At 34.4% G+C, this 5,969-nt stretch overlaps 1 pseudogene; it reads left to right on the top strand.

Annotated features, from left to right (window-relative positions):
- The first annotated feature begins 3,610 nt into the window (after positions 1-3,610).
- LOC122096809 lies at positions 3,611-3,710 on the top strand (annotated as a pseudogene).
- Positions 3,711-5,969: the final 2,259 nt, after the last annotated feature.

A 5,969-nucleotide genomic window follows, 5' to 3' on the forward strand; every position in this document is an offset into this window, starting at 1 on the left:
TACTTGTTTCTGGACCTAGGAAGAGTCATGGCATGCGATCAATCTCATCCTTGAATGAGTAGTTTGTGCATGATGCGAGTAGGAAATGATATGCAAGACTCATGTGGTATAAATTATTTGTAAAGAAGAGTTAATGAAACATGACAATAATCATCACAGACATGAAATTAATGCATCAGAAAAGATCAAAATATAGGTACTCACAGATTGGATTTCATCACAGGTCACCATCAATCCTACTCTATACAAATATGTACTTATTTGCTTTCTACCTTCAACTTATGAATGGATGACTATTATGCTCCCCACTCTCCCCACAAGGGGGCTCAAATTCAGGTTCTGGGAACGATGAGCTCCTTTGTCGCTCACAGGCTGGTGTGCGCATCTGGACCCATTCACCAATTGGGCCTGCTAGGCCCCGAGTTCAGATCCCAGTCCTGCCAAAAGATTCATCTTCACGTCAGAAGCCAATGGTTGCATCTGTTTTCCTTTCCTGTGCAAGTCTTGGGTCTCAGCAAGGATGGAGAATGCATGGGCCACCTTGTGGTCATGGGAATAAGTTGTTATCCATGTCAGCCCAGTTATAACTGTCATCATATACATAAGAAAATACACAATACATCCATGAGTAGCATACAAAATAAACACAATAAGTACACTCAATGCACGATGCAGTCCACACACGGATGTGAATATACATCCCATATTTAAATGATGCATTGAGCACTATTTTGGCCTCCCTGTGGCTCAATCTCAGTTCCTGGGAAGAGCCCATCCCCTTACTGGCTCAAAGTCTGGTGTGATCACGTGGACCGATTGGGCAGTTGGGCCTCCTAGGCCCCGAGTTTGAAGCCCAGCACTGCCAAAAATTCACCCTGATGTGAGAAGCCAGTCATTGCACCTGTTTTCCTGTGCTGTGCAAATTCTGAGTCTCAGCCAGGATGGAGAATATATAGGAAACTGATGTCAGCTTATATTTCCATAATTCATTCATCTGCAATAACAATTTGCAAGACTGGAGATGTGAAGAACTTAGACATGATTTTATTCTCATTCATTTGGAAGATTAATCTTTAGTCAACAGGAAAGTTTAAAAATGGCTTAGAATTTATTCCTAACTACCTGTTTTTATAAATGGCTTTGTACAATGGTATGTGATTATTTTATTTTACAAAGGATAATTTTTTCTACTACCTATAAGTTTTGGAATGAGAAGAAAATTAAAATTTACTACTTAGAGGAATGTGATAGAAATAGAAGACAGATTTTATGTTTGTCACATTTCTCATCAGTATCCATATTCAAGACTTAAAGTCATATTTATTACTATGTTAGACAGATAGGGAAAATATATAATAAGGCAACACATGATAAGGCAACTATTAGTGACTTTTTAGAATGTACCTTCTTATGTGATGAAATTTACTTTATTAGCTAATATTTGGATTTGGAATATGGGAGGCTGATCTATTTAAAACATTTCTGAAAGGCACCTACTGAACAACACAAATGGTGGGGGGTACTATTTCTACACTTTAATGAATGGTTGAACTTGTTTGGTATTAGTGCTGAGTACGTAAATCAACTCTATTGTAACTTGCTCGCTACACTTGAAAACCTTTTAATGTCACTATCATCTACTTGTCAAGTGTTATTTTGGTGAATATGATTTGAAAAAGTTTATTTGAAAAGGAATATACTTTCAGGAGATTAAATGTAGGTTATCATTGGTTTGAGAATGACAACATTTTTAAACTACAGAACCAAGTTTTACTGAAGTACCAGTGTTTTGAAGCACTAAGGGTCTTCTCAATTAATGTTTTTCTAAATTATATTTGACCTCTAAATCAAGTTTTCCTAGTCTTGGTAGACCAATTATGGATCTATGATTCCAGAAATTATATTTTTGGCTGCACTGAAATCTTTCATTAATCATTAGGAGAGGGGTATTAAAAATAACCTTGTTCATTTGTGATTTTGTTCACTCATATGGGCTGGTCATCTGTAAACTGAAAGTTTGAATTACAGTACTTTCATTCAAATTTTGTGATCTCATCTTTCATTTTAACTTGCCTTGAATTTCACAATTGATTACTGCTAATTCTTGTAAAGAATTGGGGCCCTGAAATATTATAGGAAATGAGAAATTGAGATGAGTCTTCAATTATTTTCTGTTGATATGTTGCATGGGCCTATGTGAGAAGTCATGCCCTTGTTATCTGATGACGCAGATAACTGGGACCTGGTATCCTAGGACCCGTGGGTCCTGCAGAAAAATAATAGCTTTTAGACATCATATCAGCAAAATTTGGGTATAATCAGTAAGAATGCTTCAGAAATATGGAGAAAAACACTTTGCGACCAGCGAGTTAAAACAATAAACAGAGCATCAGAATAAAATCCCTTATATATTAGCAGAAAACAATACTGTTATTTTACCATGTGAATTCAGAAGACCATGAAAACTTAGAAGGTATCACAAGTTTATACCGAAGATATTGCATTAATACTTTTTATATTCTAATATATATTCTAAACCTAATTATTTATATTCCAATTTATTTATGGGAATAAATGTCAATATATTTGTCAAATTATCAATTCTAGTAAGATTCACTTTATGAAATTTAAAATCAGCACATATAAATATATAAGTATATATAATATAAAAATTGTTTTGCATTGTTGTGTTGTGTATAGGGAATCAAAGGCAACTCTGTTTTAAAGTATTATTCCATTACCTCTACCTCAGTTTTTGGTAGAGTTAGACTTAAAGCTTTACCATTTGTAGATTTACGGCCTAGAGGCAAGAGGAAACACTGTGATTAAAACATTACCAATTTAAGGCCTAATATCGAGGAGAAACATGTGGACTTCTCCAGGAGCTATGGAAATATTTGGTGATAGAATGTCAGAAGTGTAAGTTCGTGCTTGGTTGGATGATAGACAGGCCAGGACAGTAGGTAATCATGCATATGAACAATTTTTTTCACTTTCTTGGCTTTAGCTACTTTTGAAATGATAAGTATAATTAACAATTATGTTTTGATAAAATACCTTCCATTCTGAACAATTCTGTCTGAACTGTTCTTCTCTCTATGATCCCTTGTAACTAAGATTAGCTTTGTTCCAGTAAGACAATCTATGCTGTCAGGGTAAGATATTCTGGTTGGTCTGTTCCTACATGGAAGAAGGGTAAAGGTTTAGGTAGATATTTGTCCCAGCAAGACCTCATTTGGGAAATTTTAAGCTGCAGAAAGTTAGAAGTAGCTCTTAAGCAAGGCTTACTTTGAGTCCATTAGCTCCACAAAGCTAACTCAGTTGATAAATAAGTACTTGAAAAGCCACCACCTTTGGACTTATCTGTAAAGGTTTCAAAGTATGATCAAATTTAAAATGAAAATGACAAAATAGTCATTGACAAAAAAATTGTAAATGTGAGAAATCGAACAAACTATATAAGTTTTTTCCAGTATACACAGATTTTTAGAGAAATGAGATCAATAGCATTTTTAGGAACAATAAGAGTTCCTTGTTACAAAAAGGCAACTATGGATACATGCCTTTATAAAGATTATATCATTACGTACTTAAATTTAGAGTATGCTACATGCTTCAGCAGCAGGTCTACCCAAATTACAACAATACAGAGATTAACATGGCACTTGCACAAGGATGATATGAAAATTTGTGAAGTATTCCATATTTTTCATTCTTCTGATGCAAGAAATGAAAAAAAGTTATTAAAAAGTTGATTACAAAAATACAAGTGTAACATACATGTAATTCATAGAATTAAAGGTTAGTTTGACATCAGTGTATTAAATTTTCACCTTAGAAAGGTAACCTTTAAAAAACTTGAAATTAGATAACATTGCCATTTTATCCCAAAGAAATAAAATAAGAACCTAGTAAAAAAAGGAATCTTAAATTCCTTCTATATGGAATGCAATTTGAAAGATCACATTTATTAATGAATCTATACATGATATAACAATGTAGAATTCAAAGTATTATATCTAGGATGAATGAAATAGATTATGGACATTATACAAACATAGATATACTTTTTTCAGAAATGCACTCGGAACATCTTTAGTTTCTATACTATTCATTACAACAGATAAGTTAAAATTATTTCTGATTAAAAAAATCACAAACTCTGCAGGAATCATTATAGATGTATACAAACAACTCTTGAATACATTTTGTTATCAAAGTCATGCAATTCACTTGGAAGAATACCATGGAATACATGAATTTTTATAGTAAGATATTGCTGATGCTTTGTATTGTGAAAAAACAATTTGTAGGGACACAAAAGATGGACTGGCATTTTTGAAATTTAAGAAACTTAACCAAACCATAACGACTTAGGAGAACAATTTGTACAGCCTTTGATAACTTCAAAGAAGTAGTGATACATACTTATCCTTTTGGCAATATCAAATACAGTTTCTTCCAAGTTGTTCTCCAGACCTTGTTTGATATAATGGTTCAACAGAAGGAGATACAGAGTATCTTTGCTATTTCTATTCCCGCAGCAAGATGCAAGGGGGTCAAGAGCCCTTTAGTTTGGGGATTGGTATCTGCATCATGATGAAATAATAAAGAAGCCACTCTGGTATTATTCCACATATAAGCACTGTGCAGGGGTGTCCAGCCATTCAGAGTTATTGCATGAATATCTGCCTTGAGCTACCAACTCATGGACAATGTCTAAGTGTCCACTCTAGGCTTACCGATGAAGAGGGGTATACTCATCCTCATCCCTAGTATTCATCTGGGTGGCCTTTTTGGAAAGTAGTATCCGCACCATAGAAAGCCAATAAATTTTGGCATCCCAAAGAAGAAATTTGCTTGGATCCTACTCCATTTTTTTCTTGCAATTCACTCACTTTTTCATCTTGTTCCTTGTCTTCATCAGAATTTGAGTGTCAGTGGGAATGAGATGTCCATGTATTTCCCCAATAGTTCACATTGGTTGAACTAGTCAGAAAAAAACTGGTGAATTTTTTGCATATGTATTTTCACCATGATTTATTTTCTCTTTTTCCATTTTTACTATTCTAAATTATTCTAACTGGAGAGTAGTGAATGGATAGAGAGCAGAGGAAAGATTTTCCTCAGTATTCAAAGGCAGAGAGTGAAAATGAGGACCAGTGGTGTCTTCATGTGCAGCTTATTCTAGGAATGAGAAAATAGGAAACAATGCCTTCTATGTAAATGATTTGGGAAATACCATGTTATAGTGTAAGAGAACTCACTATTCAACATATGGTCTTTAAGAGCTTTCTAGTAGCTTTCTAATGTTGGTATTCAACATTATAAAAAATGTATAATGCAGTAGTAAAATAGAAGTCCTTTGTATGACTACCTAAATTCTTGTTTTTTAAAGACACTTGTTTTCATATAAAAATAGGCCTATCTATTGTCTGCAGGTGATTTTGATGATTGAAGATGCTTAATGAGAAGTCAAAATGTATTTGTAGTCCTTTGCTGCCAATTAAATTTCACTTTTTCTTCTTGGAGAATATAATGATCAAAGCAATAGTTCAGAATCAGCAAGCAATAGTTCAGAATCATGCTTCAAGCGCAAGTGAATCACCAGTAAGTAATCCTCGATTCCATTTTCCACAAAGTTTTGTCACAGATACATTCTGGCTGCCTTCTCTAGCTGCTTTCCTAGCCTGGACCTGTTCCTTCATTGTACAGGAAAAGTGTGATTCAACTGATTTCAGTCAGATCTGTTAGTAGAATTATCAAGTATTTAGATTCTTTTTTTTTTTTTAAATTATTTGTGGGGCCTGACCTCTGGGCCTGGGCACTGTCCTTGAGCTCTTCAAATCAAGGCAAGCGTTGTACCACTTGAACCACAGCACCACTTCTGGATTTTTCTGTTTATGTGGTGCTGTTTTGGGAAATGGCAGAGCAGAAAGTGAAATGATGCAATCAAAAATATAAAAGCA

Source organism: Dipodomys spectabilis, unplaced genomic scaffold (genome assembly GCF_019054845.1).
Source record: "Dipodomys spectabilis isolate Male_0828 unplaced genomic scaffold, ASM1905484v1 ptg000391l, whole genome shotgun sequence".
Classification (NCBI taxonomy): Eukaryota; Metazoa; Chordata; class Mammalia; order Rodentia; family Heteromyidae; genus Dipodomys; species Dipodomys spectabilis.